Here is a 15641-nt window from a genome sequence, read left to right as displayed (position 1 = left end):
ATACAACCTGGTCACTGTTAAGTCCGCAGCTTACCTTTCAGGCCTCACCTTGCACCTGATGGGATGCCAGTCATCTTAAGTGAGCCACGCAACCTAAAGTTCATATGCATGATATTCACAATGCCAGCCATCCATCCACTTCTGTTTATCAAACTCCAACATACTATCTATTTATCTATTTATTTATTTATGGCTGCATCGGGTCTTAGTTGCGGCACGTGGGCTTCTCTCTAGTTGTGGCACGCGGGCTTAGCTGCCCCAAGGCATGTGGGATCTTAGTTCCCCGACCAGGGATCGAACCCACGTCCCCTGCATTGGAAGGTCCCAAAATCCAACATACTCTTTACAATCCATTTCAAATGCTACTTTTTCCATGAATCTTTTCCTAGTCCCGCCAGAAAGCTGCCTGTCCTTTCTGTGATTCCCCCATGGTGCTCTTGTGGCACTTTATCCCTCTTTTTATCGCTCATCTGCTCCTTCAGGGGAGAGGTGGTGTCACAACTGCACCCAGCTAGTAGAGCTAGCATTGTCCCTTATTCACAGTAGGCTGTCAATTAAATGTTTGCTGAACTAAAGCGACATCATTCTTTATTCCAGGAGAATCTACACTGAAATCATTTAAGATACATTTGAAGAGAATAAAAAAATGACCATAGCAGTTCAGTCCAGATAGACCTGACAATTCCAGGTAAAGATGTTTTCTTCATACCTAGGTAGTAAGTTCTACATCATTTCAACCCAATTCAACTAAACAGATTTTTTTGAGTATCAATGAGCAACATGATACACAAATAAAAATAAAGACTTAAACTTTAATTGAAGTTTCATTTACATGCAGAAAAAAGCACATCTAAAAAGAATAAAACTCAAATCTTCACAAACTGTGAAACTAGTGTAACCAGGACCCAGTTTAAAAAAAAAAAAAGAACAGAAGCTCCCCTTGTGCCCCCTTCAGTCATAACAACATCACCCCCATCTCCAGAGGTAACCACGAACCTGACTTCTAACAGAATACATTAGTTTTGATTAATGTATCACGTACTCCTCTAGTCTTTTTTTGCTCCACATTGTGAGAGTCATAAGAAGGAGGGCTCCTGCCCTCCTGGAGCTCTGATAAGATCAGATTAGGTTGTTTAAAAAAAAAAAAAAAAAAACCCACCTGCTTGACAGCCCCTATTAAGAAGTCCACCACACCTCTAAAGATACAGAGGCTCTTAAATCTTACCTTACCAAACACAGCAAGAAGGCATCACCGCATCACCTGTTCCTCTTCCTTTAATTCTCAAGCCCATGGCAGCTGGCCACCCAGCCCCAGCATCTCAGGGCAAGGGCCCAGTTCTCTCACAGACGCTGGTCCGGGCCAGCCGTGTACGCAGGAATGTTTACGCACGGATGGCTGGCTGACTTCTGGCTTACTTTCATGTTATAACAATGCCTGGCATGTCCCCGAGAGTCCAGGTGGAGGAAAGCAACAGCATTTAAAGCTCAATCAATCAATCTTACTGCTGGTTGGCAAATCTCAGAAATGTCTGATGAGGGTGGAAAGCTGGAACTATTGCTGGGCTGCACGCTTCAGCCTTTTGCAGCCCTAGTTCTGCAGGATAATTAAGAGCCAGCTAACATGTATCACTAGATGCCCACACATTTCCCTGAATTCAAACTGGGATTTCAGGTACGTGCTGGAAGAAAGCTGTGGGAGTCCTCCGTCCTCCATTTCATCTGGACTCGGCACGGAGGTCACCAGTACAACGCAGCTGCTTCAGAGCTGGGGCCCAGGGAGGAGGACAAAGGTCCACAGATCGCCCAGAGTCAATCAGCATGTGGATCGTGGGACACGTGCTCCAGTTTTGGCACTGACATTGACCAGCTATATGTCCTCGGGTATATCTAATCACCTGTGTGGTCTTTGATTTCCTAATCTATAGAATGAGGAGATAGAACCAGACAACTCAGAGCTAACACTGCAAAATGCCATGAAGTGTACTCCAAGCTATCTTGACTGTGAGACAGTGCCACAGGATAGTCAAAACCCTGGGCTCAGGAGATAGACTGCTTTGGTTTCCATCTTGGCACCACTCTTATGAGCTGTGTGACCTTGGAAAAATGACTTAGCCTCTCTGTGCTTCAGTTTCTTCTTCTGTAAAATGGAGATAATGATTCTTTGAAGAGTTGTGAGAAGTAAATGAGATAATGCGCATGAAGTACTTAAAGACTTCCTGGCACAGAAAATGGTTTCAGTAAAGGTTTGCTATTATCATCCCGATTTCATTTAAAAAATGTACCTGTATGAAAAAACTAAAAGAAAAACAAGCTCCAAATTGTTAACAATGGCTAACTTTGCACTGTGGGATTATAAGGAGTCATTCTTTTTATTATGCTGTTGTATTTTCCAATTTTTTAAAAAAATTTATTTATTTTTTATTTATTTATTTTTATTTATGGCTGTGTTGGGTCTTCGTTTCTGTGCGAGGGCTTTCTCTAGTTGTGGCAGGCGGGGGCCACTCTTCATTGCGGTGCGCGGGCCTCTCCCTGTCGCGGCCTCTCTTATTGCGGAGCACAGGCTCCAGACGCGCAGGCTCAGTAATTGTGGCTCACAGGCCCAGCTGCTCCGCGGCATGTGGGATCTTCCCAGACCAGGGCTCGAACCCGTGTCCCCTGCATTGGCAGGCAGATTCTCAACCACTGCGCCACCAGGGAAGCCCCCAATTTTTTAAAAATAAGGAAGCTGGACTTCCCTGGCGGTCCAGTGGTTAAGACTCCGCACTTCCACTGCAGGGGAAGCGGGTTCCACCCCTGGTCGGGGAAGTAAGATGCTTTACAGCATGGCCAAAAAATTTTAAAAATAATAAAATAAAATAAAAAAAGGAAGTTGAATTACCGTTTTGGCAGAAAAGATGCTGTCTTTAAAAATGACTGCTAACCTCCTTCAGTTCTCTCTGAATTACTTGTCTATTATTACCTTACATGAAAAGCTGACCACCAGCATTCTAGTGAAAAGCCATTCCTAATGATGTTTCCCTTCTGGCAGCAGAAACATTTCCACTGTCATCTCAATGTTCTGGAACAAAGGCAAGGAAAAGCTTTAAGCCCTGGACTGATGTCAAAATCTGACACTGAATCATCTCTGCTCCAACCCAAGCCTCCAGCACCATTACCCCCGGGAGCTCACCTTCCTCACTGGGATGCCAGGCACATCTCGGTCATTACCAGTGCTGCTCAAACACATGGCTCAAGCTTCAAGAGAGGGCTGTCCCCCATGACATTTCATGTGTGCCCCCTAAAGCTCCAGAGAGACATGAACAAAAAGGGCAGCATAGCCAAGCAGAGGCATACCACCCAAAACAAGAGAACTGGAAAGGGGAATGCAGGTTCCTGTGGACACCGGGAGGGCGTGGACTGAGGCAGGAGAGCCTGGGGCTCTGGGGTCACAGAGTGGCCAGAAGGTGCAGGGGCCGAGAGATCAGAACCAGGGGACAGATAATAACCAGCTGCTTAGTCCCGAGGCCAGATAACAACCACCTGCTTAGTCCCAAGGCCAGATATGGTAAACTTTTGCCTAAAGAAAAGCTGCTTGAGCTCGGTCATATAAGGAAAGGGTCAGGTCCTTCAAACCGGCGGTCACTGCCCAGGCAACAGGTATTTCAGAGCACACACGAGAGCAGTGTTACAGACAGGCCCACAAAGGAGCTACAGGTTCAGGATCCAAAGGCTTTTGCAGGTTTTTGTGGCCTAAGTGTCCGAGCCAACACAGCTGACATTCTGTACTCTTACTCATTTCAGCTGAAATCTAACTTTAGGTGTAGCATCAAGGCTGTTCCTCTGGTGTGCCAGTCAGATGTACTAGGCTTTGCTGGGGTAACAATCGACGTCAAAATCCCAGGGGCTTGGGGCTTCCCTGGTGGCGCGGTGGTTGAGAATCTGCCTGCCAATGCAGGGGACACGGGTTCGAGCCCTGGTCTGGGAAGATCCTACATGCCGCGGAGCAACTGGGCCCGTGAGCCACAACTACTGAGCCTGCGCATCTGGAGCCTGTGCTCCGCAACAAGAAAGGCCGTGATAGTGAGAGGCCCGCGCACCGCGATGAAGAGCGGCCCCCGCTTGCGGCAACTGGAGAAAGCCCTCGCACAGAAACGAAGACCCAACACAGCCAAAAATAAATAAATAAAATAAAGATTTAAAAAAAAAAAAAAAAAAGGGCAATGGCCAAGAGAAATTGTCTTCCCAGACATTAAAAAAAAAAAAAAATATCCCAGGGGCTTAAAAAAAGGGAAAGGCTTATCTCTCGCTCATGCTAACAAGCCTGCTGCTAGTAGGCTGAGGGACCCAGGCTGCGATGGAGCCCCTACCATCAGGAATGCTGTTGGTGGCCATGGCAGGGGCAGGGAACTTGGTGAATCGTCCACTGGTTCCTAAAGATTTCCCCAGAAGGGACTCCTGGGCTTCCTGAACTCACTGCACTGGCCCTACCTAACTTCAATCCTACCACATGCCCGGGAGGAAAAATATCCTGTTAGTGACACGTGCTATATCCTATCGGCTAAAAAATCTGAGACAGGTTCTACTATTATTACCATTTTACAAATGAGAAAACTAGATGCAGAGAAGCTAAGTTAACTGCCTAGTAAACAACAGAGATAGGACTGAAATCCAGGCCATCTGTCTCCAGAGCATGCTTCCCTGACAATAATGACCGAGTGCTTTTATTATGAGTCAGGCATTATGCTAAATATTTTTTATGTATTCACATATTCTTCACACCAGCCCTATTTTATGAGAAAAGCAAGGCTCATAAAGAATATGTATGTTTCTTGAAATCCACAGAAAATAAACAGCTTAGCTGGGGCTCCACTCAGTTTATATGAAATATGCAAGACTCTGCGAGATCTGTACAAGCCACCAACCGCGTGAGAACCCATTCTGCAGTGTCCCTCACATGGTCATCCAGACTTCTGTGGGCACTCCGGGTTCGGTCCAGACTCAACCCTCAGGCTGAGCTTGAAATCTTCATCCACGCGACGACTTCCTACCACGGTCCTGGTGTTGCCACCTGGAGCCACACTCGTCTTGGGTTTGGCACGGCCTGTAAAGTCCATTCCTCTTCATCCATGCTCTAAAAGGCAAACACTGACTGAGGCAAAATAATTTTATATGAGGATAAAAAAGCTATTGCTTTTATCAGAATCATGCCCATGCATTTACAATCACAAAGAGAAGAAGGAGAAGGAGAAAAATGGTAAAAATCAGAAAAGCAAGTAAGATAAGGGGCCTATAAAGAAGATGCTGGGGCCTCACAAGTGAAGAGTTGATATCTAGACATATACAGGAACAGGCGCTCAGCAGATAAGCCATGGATTTGCCTGGAGAGAAGGGAAGACACCCTTCCCTAGGCTGGGTGACAGAGCTGAGAAAACAAGGCACTGCTCAGCATGGCCCTGAAGGGGGGACCTTTGTATGTTCTATCAGAAGAATGTGAGCTTTATATCACTTTCTTTTTTATTTTTTTTTAATGTATTTATTATTTTTGGCCGCGTTGGGTCTTCATTGCTGAGCGCGGGCTCTCTCTAATGGCGGCGAGCGGGGTTTACGCTTCGTTGCCGTGCGCGGGCTTCTTATTGCGGTGGCTTCTCCTGTTGCGGAGCACGGGCTTCTTATTGCGGTGGCTTCTCTTGTTGCGGAGCACGGGCTCTAGGCGCGCGGGCTCAGTAGTTGTGGCTCGCGGGCTCCAGAGCGCAGGCTCAGTAGTTGTGGCACACGGGCTTAGTTGCTTCGCGGCATGTGGGATCTTCCCGGACCAGGGCTCGAACTCGTGTCCCCTGCACTGGCAGGTGGATTCTTAACCGTTGTGCCACCAGGGAAGTCCCTATATCACTTTCTTACTGATAATATACATGATGCTACCAAGCCATCTTCCCTCTTGCTACACTGTGGTCACCTGATCCGCACTTGCAAAGTGTCTAGCCACTCAGTGAATACGGAACCCAGGGAAGCCAACCCATTCACGGGACCCTAGCATCAAACATTTGGTTTTCTTGCTAATTGAGCCAATCTGTACTGGAAAAATAACTCTGAAGGCTCAATAAGCATCCATATCAAGACGTAATTACTCCATTCATGTGGATACCTATACAGAATATTCAAGACCTATATTTGAGAAGAAAGCTACTTCTCCACACTACATGCTCAAAATGAAAAATCCGAAAGACCTTCATGTGGTATCCAAAAGGATATGTTATTAGTAAAGTGTCTTAGTACAATGTTTGTTCTAATTTGTTTAGACAAAGAACACTTCCTTTCGTAGTTCAATTCTGACAATGGCACATTCTGTTCACGGTGTACGGAACAGGAATTGAGTCACTAGTTTTACCCTAAAGGTTTTATTTCTCCCCACCTCTTCCTCTCGGTATCACTGAAAAAAGAAAATCTGTAGCATCAAAAGTTCTCTTTCTTGACTGCAGGTAAAGTAAACCTGGAATCAAGGATCATTTGGAACCGGGGCTGGAATACACGTACTTTTGAAAGCCCAATCCTTTATCCACAGATACTGCTAATTAACAGTGTAAGGGAGATTAGGCAAAGTGTTCAGGGTTCTCAAAAACAAATTCTTCAAATATCTTCAAGCACTTACAAACACTTGATACTGTAATTAGAAATAATTATCTTCTCATTTAGCCTCTACCAGGCAACAGTGGTAGGTAACCTACTCTGAGTTACATACACTAGGAAAAATACCTATTTCTTCAAAAGAGCTTTCAATTAATGCAAACTAATCCCTTACCTGGCAAAGATTTACTGTGTACTTTATAATCTATACAAGAATTAAATTAAAGGAGGGGGGAGGCCAGATTAAAAAAGACTGTGCCTTGAAGAGCAGAAGGGGAAGGGTATGGTAATGAAAACCCGTCTACACTGAGAACCACCGGCAGCTAAAGGACAGCCACACCCCCGAGGGAGGGAGCGGTGGGGGCTGTGAGGAGACATGAGCAAAGGGTGCTGCTGAGAAGAGGAAGGACTCTCTGGGAACCCCAGGTACCTCGAAAACAGGCAAGTTGAGGGACGGGAAGTGAGCCCCTAACGCCGGCCCCTCACCTCTACCAAGAACTCCGCCTTCCTGACGGAAGGGGTCACAGTGCCTTCTTGCGGGGAGACGCGGGATGGTGAGTTCTAAAAAAGGGGAAACAGGAAGCCCCAAACTTAGGACTAAACTAGAATAAGCGTCATTGAGGCTTTTACTTCCTATACTCAGAACAAACCAAGGGAAGGGGTGGGTGAGAACCCCTGGGCACTAACCTACCAACTTCGGAGGGGTTCTGGGATCCGTCCCCACCACGGTTATTCCCCGTCCGTTCCTAGCAGCGTCTGTCAGCAAAACCCTCCCGGGAAAGGGACCTGAGCCCTTGCTTTGAGGGCTAAGGGAGAAGTGGGACGTTCTGCTCCAGGAGAAGCACCTCCAGGAACTGAGGGAGCAGAGGCAGCTCTAAGGGGGAAAAAATGGTTCCCAAGGCCCTGATCCAGTGGGCGGAGCAGAATGGCCGGAAAGGCAGCCTGCGGGCAGAAGGTCTGCCTCCCCCCAGGGCCGAGGCCTAACCTTCTCCTTTTCCTATAGCATTTATTCACTCCTTTTCCTATAGCATTTATTCACTCATTTATTTACTCCCCTACCCCCGAAACATGGAGGGTGAGTGTTCTTGGCAGGGACATGTGCTTAAGCTAAGCTTCTGAGCAATAACTACAAATCCAGCCCTGTCCTGCTGTCTTTTGGCATCTCCAATCCGAACAAGGTGTTTGAAGGACACGTATCGCCCTCTTAGATACACAATGATGGATAACTTCGTATGAGTGGCAGTCACCTGCAACAGAAGTTACTTTCAGAGGTGGAAGAATCCTTGGAGATCTCACTTGGCCTAATGCCTGCTTTTAAAAGAAGCAGCCTGAATACGTACCCGAGTAACTTTTCATTTCAACCTATGCTCTGTTCATTATAGGTGTCCTATATAAAAGGGAAGGCAATTTGTCTACTAAAGTATAGCTTCTTGGATCAATACATAAAGTGGTTATAACAGTAAATATGACAGGGGTGTCTATCAGATACCAATAATCATGTTTCCCTTTTTGCTGTGGATACTAGGAAGTTCAGAACCAAACTGAGAGTAACAGACTTGGCGATGAGCTTATTTGCTTTTCCTTTCTTTTTTAGAACTTTTGGGTTTTATTGCTACTCTACCTATATTTTCCATGTGCCTATCATAACCTGATTCTCATTGGAAAGAGGTAGGTGAACTTTAATCTAAAGATGCTAGGTATGTCATGCTGCCTGGAGATGAAACTAGACTCACTCCCAAATGTAATTGGGGGAATGTGGTCAAACACACTGAGCTTATAAGTTGGCACAGCTCCTTCCATCCTCCTTTCCCAGGGCACCCAGAGAAAGTAGGGTCACAACTTGGTCCATGTCCTTTGAAAAGATGCTATATTAAGACTGAGCCAGAAAATAGCATTTGGTACTCAGGCCCTAAAGCACATTCCCTAAGCAAACCTAAGCCTCGTAATTGAACTATTCCCTGCAGGCCAGGGGTTTAATTTGTTTTTGGTACTATAACAAATACTGGGGTAGGGGCATATGTACTGGATGATCTGTAGCATAGAATTCTGTTTTAAATGGATCAGAACACTACTAGACATCACACAGGGCTTAGAAATAACATAGTTAAGTTTTGAGGGAGCAAAGGAAAACTGATCTATATTAATTTCTTTCCCTTTTGCAATACTGAAGTTATTTCCCTTGAGCAATTTTATTTTTTCTAATGTAAGCCAGCAGCATTATCACCAAATAGCAATTGGAAATAAAAAGCTGCTTTTAGTTCTACCAAAATTATAAACAGCATTACATTTAAAGAAAAAAACTTTAATGCCCATGAAAAATGCATTCAATCAACATTTTGATATTTATTAGTATGGAGAAACAACCTTACTTTGAAGCCATGCTGGACCTTCAAATGAGACAATCAATATAACAACTCTGACTTCTTTGGGCTGAATAAAATTATCTTTTTATTTTTTATTTTTTTAAAATACGGAACGCTTCATGAATTTGCGTGTCATCCTTGCACAGGGGCCATGCTAATCTTCTCTGTTATCGTTCTGCTGCCGAAGCGAGCACAAAACTATCTTTTTAAAAGGTAAAACAGACCATGTCCTGTTCCTTCTCAAAAATCTTTTAAGTTCCCTAAAGTGTGAAATCCTTAGCGAAGAATTTAAAATGCTCTTGGTCAGGGTCCTGTCTTACCCTATACCAGCAGACTCATCCGCAATGCTACTGTGAGCACATCTACACACCAGGACCAGAGTAAGGATGCAGCGTGATACACGCTCTCCTTTAATCCCCGCAGCTCCATGAAGTAGGTGCCATTAGCTTCGCTTTATAGATTTGGAAGTGAGGAGCCATCAAATAAGTCATGGTTACAGCTAATAAGACACAGAACCAAGATTTGTACCAAGCTCTAAAGCTTTTAACCTTCACTGCATTCCATGAGTCCAATAAACCCCTGAATGCTTCACGCACCTTCCTAAATCTCCGTGTTAAGTACCTGCTAGTTCCTCACCCTGGCCTTCCATACCTCCATCCCCAGGTACCTTCCAAGGACCAACCCAAACACTGTCTCTTCCACAAAGCCTCCCCCATTCCCATGCCCAGCTTCCCTTATACTCTCCCCCAAATCTGCATGTTCCCCTTTTACAGTACTTCTTCTCTAGGTCTGGTAAGCATTTGTGTAACATTTGTTCCCCCACTGTCTTGAAGCCTGGAGGGGAGGGAATGTCTCCTAAACCACCTGTGTCCTGCCCCACACTCCTTCCTCAAAAGGACCTTGTTATCTGTTGCGTGAATCAATGGTTGACACAGCCAACTGGGGCAGCCAGTTGTCCCACATGTTTAACATCCTCTCAGCTGCTTGCAAAGAGATCAAGAAGAACCTACAGCTGAGGTGGTGCTGGACTGCTTTCAAGACAGACTGGACTTTGGACTGTTAATTAATGGCTTTGATTCATGCAAGAGATCAAATATTCAGGAGACTAATGTGTCTCACGGCTCTTAGCTGCTCCAAGCAGAATACAGGCAACCAATTATCAAACGACAGATACTAAGACCCACAATGTACAGAACATGCAGGTGTACTCCCTTCCTAAGTGACATTTCCGCTGCGGTTACCATCCTACTGTTGCAGAGAACTAGGTGCCTGCTCCTTCTAACACATCCACGTTTGAACTCAATCCATTATTTGTGGTAGCATATAAGGAAGCAGTCTTGTATTGCATTAAATGAAAAACTTTAAAAAATAATTTATCCAATACACCAGCAAGATTGTCAAGGGTACAGATGATCCTTGAACAACATGGGTTTGAATTGCACAGGTCCACTTACACACAGATTTTTTTTTCAATCAATACTACAGCACTACACAATCTGTGGCTGAATCTGCGGAAGCTGGGGCCCACTACGGGACTTGAGCATCCAAGGATTTTGGTATTCAAGGCGGGTCCTGGAACCAGTGCCCCAGGGATACCAAGGGACGATTATAGCTCCTTGTCCCTTAGGAAATCACAATTCAATAGAACAGGAACACAAAAATAAAGGAGCCCTTTTATCCTCTAAAGTCTAAGAAGGCAATGACTTGTTTAAGGCCAAAAGCAGGCCTCAAGAAGAATGGTCCAAAAGAGGACAGGATCTTGGCAAGATAGTTCAAATTTATTTTAAAAAGAGAAGCTACTAGTTACTAAGGAGTTATTAAGTATCGTATAATTTTCTAAATGCTTCACATACATTATTTTATTTTTCCTTTTAAGAATCTGAGATTACAACAATTATTCTCATTTCCAGATGGAAAAAGTAAGGGACTTATCTGAAGTCATAAAGCTAGCATGTAGAAGAGCTGTGATTCCACCTGGCTCGAAGGGCTGGGCTTTCATAATATTTCCAACCTCTACTGAGAGCCTACTGCATATACCAGACCCTTTCCTAGACATGAACATGTTTTCCATAACCCTTACAACCCCTAAAATTTCCTTTACTTAAATCACTGTGCTACCGTTAAATATTACAAAGTAAAAAGTATGCATGGTAGAGAAACCAGAAGGAAGAAAGAATACTAACAGACGGCTTTGGACAGTTCTTGGTGTTACAAGGCAATTACTGGAGATATTCCAAATTTGACATTTAATAAGTAAGACGAAACACTACCTTAAATCCCAAGATATCTTGTATAATAAAAAATGTAGGTTGCTTCTGTTTTAACCATTTTAAAAATGATTCTCAATGCCAGGGGAACATGCCAGTTTACACATCAACTCCCTCTTCTGGCTACAGCTCCAGTGGATACTGTAATCATTAGAGGCTCTGCTACCAGGATGCAGATAAGAGGAGGCTTCCTTCTCCCACAGCTACAGCAGTTCACAAGCGCCAAAGAGTCATGTTTCAGAGAGACAATAGTCCTCTAGGAACTTATTGTTTTGTAATCTGGGAGGAAGGAAACTGAAAGAAATGAATTGAATTGTGGATTGTGATTTTTAAGATAAACACTATACCATGACCCTTCTTAGAATCCAAGTCTGTATTTGGGTTGACTGTATTTCCAAACAGAGGCAACAGCGTTCTAGGGCCACTCACAATACGTGCAGCAACTAGCCAGCTCAGATTCACAGGAAAAGCCCTGATTCCAAAGCCGTGTGTCCTAAACAGAGCTTAACTGTGGCACAGTGGTAGCCTAAGTTAGTGGTTTAAAAGCACAGATTTAGAGCCAGACTATGCAGGTTCAAATCCCAGCTCTGCCATGTTAACTGTATCACCCTGGTCAAGTAGTTACTTACTCTATGACTCAGTTTCCTCATCTGTGAAGTGGGGGCAGGTGTCAACTTCACAGGGTGACTGTGAGGATGAAAGAATTAATATTTATGAAGTGCTTGGAACAGGGCCTTGTACAGAATAAGTGCTGTAAGTGTAAGCTATCGTTTATGAAACACAACACACCCCCAATAGGTGGGAACTTCAGAAAAGTCCAGAGCCAAGAACAATGGTGCTGCTGTTGTCATGATTAAGCTCTTCCAGTAGAAGCTGAGCACTGCCACCCCATGGAATCTGCTTGTGTGTGCATCTGCATCTTGCCGCAGAGAGGGAGGAGAAAAGACGAGCAGGATCTCAAACTCACGCCAGGAAGTGCCTTAAGGATCAAGTTTCAATGAACCTCAACAGCAAAGCTAATACTTCTTAAAAATGCCCACCAACCCAAAAGCAGACGACCTAGTATTCGAGTGATTGAATCTAACTTTTAAAAAGAGACAGTACCTCTAATGACTAAAATTTTAAATCTCAATATCTGGTCCTTAATTTTTAAATAAGTGTCATTAGTCTTCTATGTTGCTATTTTCAGTAAAACCAGAACTCTAAATTAAGACCCTAAAGACAGATGTCTAACATTTCCTATCTCTAAGTCTTTAAGCAAAACAAGGGGAAATTGTATTAGAAAAGCTTATCTAATGATAACTTGCTACTTTCTCTAAAAAGCCTCCTAAATTATTTCTTGAGAGTATTATGTCATGGAAGCTTGTCTTTATACATAAAGTGTGAGATTTTTTTTCAATCAGGCTATAGTTAATCCCATGACCTTATCTATCAATGGCTTCATTCTCTAATTTTACCAGGTTCTCTCTCCTGCATCCCTTATTCAAGCTGCCACCAAATTCTGTTATTTCTTTGTCTAGCAATTTCTCTCTAGATTGACACTTCCTTGCTATTTCCGGGTCCATCTACCTGAATCCAGCCCCCAACTCCCTACCTCACATATACAAAGGGCAATGGTTTAATCGGGTTTCATTGCTTTCAACATTTTACTTCTTCTATCTAGTCCATAGCGAATCATTACGCTCATCTTCTAAACTTCCACTTACATCATGTTACAAAATGCTCAAGATGTACGGTTCTTCTTTTTAATAAAGGAATTGGGTTCTTCCTCCTGTTGGTACTTAATCTGAGTAATTTTTCCCATTCCAGTTCTCCAGTGTCTTCCTCCTTTCTTCCAACCTCCACCAGACAGATCCCAGCACTGTAGAACACAATACATTTCTGTACTTTTTTTTTTAACCTCAGTAGTTACATCATTCCCTTTGGACACAACATTTCCAAGGCCTCTCTGTCTTATCCAAATCCTACCATTCCTTCAAAATCTCTTTCTTGAGGCTCATGTCACTTCTTATCCTTCCTGATCCATTTTGGCTCTTATTTATACTGTTGAGTGGGTCCCTACTTGTTTTATCTTCCTTGTTGGCTTTTTAGATTACTAGAAGTATTCATTTTTTAGACACCACACAATACTCAGCACAGAACTAGCAGTATCACTGGGTAGCAAATACTTATTATAACCAACTTTCCTATGCTATAAAGCAGTATATTCCCAATTCTGAATGAGACCCATAGTAAGAAATACATATGTACCACTACATACATACATATGTGCACATGTATACACACATACGTAACTGAAACACAAGTTTTATGAAACACTTATCTTTATACATGCAACAGTATTTTAAAAAAACACGGTTGGTTAGCTCATTTTTTAGACAACTGCGTATTAGGAAATTACAATTAATTTTCTTAGGCATGTTAATTTTATTATATAGAAAAAGTCCTTATTTTTAGATACATATCAGAAAAGATATGCCCTGATGTCTGTATGTAACATACACACACGCAGACACAAAGCGAATGTGAAAATGTTTGTTGAATCTGGGTAACACAGATGGGTATTTGCTGTACTCTTCCTTCTGCCTTTCCATCTAAAAATATAAAATGATAGTTGCTATTCATTAAATCTATTTCATAACCAACTAATGGGTTTCAATTGTTTGAAAAACAGTGCTTTATAATTAAGAAAAAAGATAAGCCGCTTGTTTCTATGTTTACTGATTATATTTAAGGAGGCTCTAATATTCTGAAGAATGTTACAGTAAGGGATTTAATCTTCCATTGCTATGAGTCCACTAATCTCTTCTTTAATATCCTTTCTATGGAACTTTCTATGAATCACTACTACCTTAGCAGAAAGGTATAAGATTAAGGACTACTTTTTTACTTAGGGAGATCACAGAATCAGAATTTACCCTAAGACTTCTCATCCTAAAAATCATCTTTGTGGTTTTCATTGAGGCTTTAAAAGAACAACATCTGGGAATGGCAAAAGTTCAAGACAATGCATTGAAACTGAAAACATCATAATAAACATGCACACTGGTTAAAACGTTCCCCTTCCTTCTCCTTTAAGCACTGGTTCTAATAAAAGAATAAGTTCCACAAACAGAGTCAGTAACATCTCAATTTAACTGACACAAAGAGGGAAGTACAATATTATAGATGAATGAAAGAAATTTCCAGATAACTGAAATTCTTACCATTTATGGGCCAACGTATTAAGTCTTGCTGATTACTGATTTCTAAATTACTAGCTTCCCAAGACTGCTTTCCTGTTAACTGGGATCATCCATATGACCAAGTCTGAATTGTGACACAGCATCTTGACCTCAGGAAGAAACCTGGTCTAGATCCACGCGGGACCTGGGGTCTAGATAACCCTCCAGTCTTAGGTCCCTCATTTGAGAAAATGAAGTGGCTGAACTCTGCAACCTCTAAGCCTTTGCAGCTCTTCTTCTCGACAGTTTTATCGCTACTAGGTCTGTAAAGCTGGCAGCCCTCAGCACATGGCAATTAACACACATTGAATATTTACACTTCAGTATAATGAAACTTATTCACCAAAATGAAAATGAAGCAAAAAGCAGTTAAAAATAATATGCAGCAAGTAAAAAGAATGAACAATTATTAACACACAACATAAGTGAATCTCAATAATGTCATTCTTAATGAAAGAAACTACATACCCAAAAGGACATGCTCTATGATTCCAAGGATAGGGAGGTCAGAACTGGTTACACTTGTGGGGAAGCAGGGGAAGGGAGAATGATCTGCCAGAAGGTGGCACAAGGGAGTGCTGGGTGCGGACAACACCGACACAGGGGACAGATACATGGTGCAACACAGGTAAAAATCATCCAACTGTACATTTAAGATGTATGCATGTTACTACAAGTTATTCCACAAAATAGTTTAAAAAAAAAAGTAAATAAAATACAAAAAAATCATAGAAAATGAAAATTCAGGAGCTGTCGAAACTACTATTTTATCTTTACAGTACCTATAACACATAAGTACTCAATAAATGCATGTTGATTAACATACAGAATTGTTCAATTCTAGCAGGAAAAGAACTTTAATTTCAATGGTGTGTCAATTCATATTGCGTTTTGTCAACTCTTTAACATATTTAAAGTTTCGGAAATTTTCATGATACTCTAATAAATATTTGTTTTCAGTACCAGAATATAGAAGAGCAAATGTACAAAATACAGAAAAAGAGTAGAAATCTGTATGGTATTCTAGCAAGGCACTAATATCTATGGTGTAACTCAATACATCAGATTTAGACACAAAAATATTTAATCTTACATTCTGCAAAAGGCAGCAAAATCCTAAATACCATGTTGACGCAGATTGAAAATGACCTGGTTCGTTTAATAATAGTTATTTAGAAAGCCAATGT

General features: G+C 42.5%; 1 protein-coding gene and 1 pseudogene across 7 annotated transcripts in view; both read right to left on the bottom strand.

The window, feature by feature from the left end:
- The window catches only part of TMCC3 (transmembrane and coiled-coil domain family 3), a 279678-nt gene that overhangs the window by 13778 nt on the left and 250259 nt on the right, over nucleotides 1–15641 (bottom strand). The window lies entirely within an intron of this gene.
- LOC133101805 (U6 spliceosomal RNA) lies at nucleotides 9065–9155 on the bottom strand (annotated as a pseudogene).

This window comes from Eubalaena glacialis, chromosome 11 (genome assembly GCF_028564815.1).
Source record: "Eubalaena glacialis isolate mEubGla1 chromosome 11, mEubGla1.1.hap2.+ XY, whole genome shotgun sequence".
Taxonomy (NCBI): Eukaryota; Metazoa; Chordata; class Mammalia; order Artiodactyla; family Balaenidae; genus Eubalaena; species Eubalaena glacialis.
The sequence above is the reverse complement of the archived record's forward strand: the minus strand, read 5'-3'. Positions and strand labels throughout refer to the sequence as shown.